General features: G+C 42.6%; 1 pseudogene; it reads right to left on the reverse strand.

The window, feature by feature from the left end:
* Positions 1-523: 523 nt before the first annotated feature.
* On the reverse strand, positions 524-622 carry LOC122469726 (annotated as a pseudogene).
* Positions 623-1,048: the final 426 nt, after the last annotated feature.

Raw genomic sequence — 1,048 nt, forward strand, 5'->3', positions numbered from 1 at the left:
TTGTTTTTGAATGTTTATTCTTGAGAGAGAGAGACAGAGGGCACAAGCGGGGGGTGGGGGGTGGGCAGAAAGAGACAGAGAATCTGAAGCAGGCTTCAGGCTCTGAGCTGTCAGCACAGAGCCCAGTGTGGGACTTGGACTCACAAACTGTGATATCATGACCTGAGACAAAGTCAGATGCTTAACTGAGTGAGCCACCCAGATACCCCTCATTTCAAGATCGTTAATTACATCTACAAAGATCTTTTTTTTTTTAACGTTTATTTATTTTTGAGACAGAGAGAGACAGAGCATGAACAGGGGAGGGTCACAGAGAGAGGGAGACACAGAATCTGAAACAGGCTCCAGGCTCTGAGCTGTCAGTACAGAGCCGACGCGGGGCTCGAACCCACGGACTGTGAGATCATGACCTGAGCCGAAGTCGGACGCTCAACCGACCAAGCCACCCAGGCGCCCCTACAAAGATCTTTTATTCCAAACAAAGTCACACCCACTGTTTCCAGGGGCATAAACATTAAAAACAACAACAACAGAATGCTTCACCAATTTGTGTGTCATCCCTGCCATGCCAGTCTTCTCTGTAGTGTTCCAATTTTAATGCGTGTGCTGACAAAGTGAGCACCACTGCCATTTTTTGAGATCATCAGTCAGTCCACTACAGGCATCATATACTTGAGAACTAGAGTATCAAATGTCCATTTGTCCAGGTGCTGTCTCCCTCTGCAGTAGATAGTATGAAGAGTACATAGATCCTGGGCCCCTTATTTTTCTTTGACCTCTTCCTTTCTTGATTTTTAAGTAGAACCTCCCCCTTTCATTAACTCACTTCATATATTTTAGAAACTGACAGAGACATAGCATAAAAGAAAGTAAGTGGTATGAGATAACTTTGTAGAGATGGAGACCACATAATGTAGCATCTTGAGGCAATAGGAAAAATGTGAAGTTTATTCAAAATAAAGTGGAATACTTATAACTAGTGAAATTTATCTATATTTTTACCCATGTTGAATTATGAGTGTCTTCATACATATCTCCATATATGTAA

The sequence above is a fragment of the Prionailurus bengalensis genome, chromosome B3, assembly GCF_016509475.1.
Source record: "Prionailurus bengalensis isolate Pbe53 chromosome B3, Fcat_Pben_1.1_paternal_pri, whole genome shotgun sequence".
In the NCBI taxonomy this organism is placed as follows: domain Eukaryota; kingdom Metazoa; phylum Chordata; class Mammalia; order Carnivora; family Felidae; genus Prionailurus; species Prionailurus bengalensis.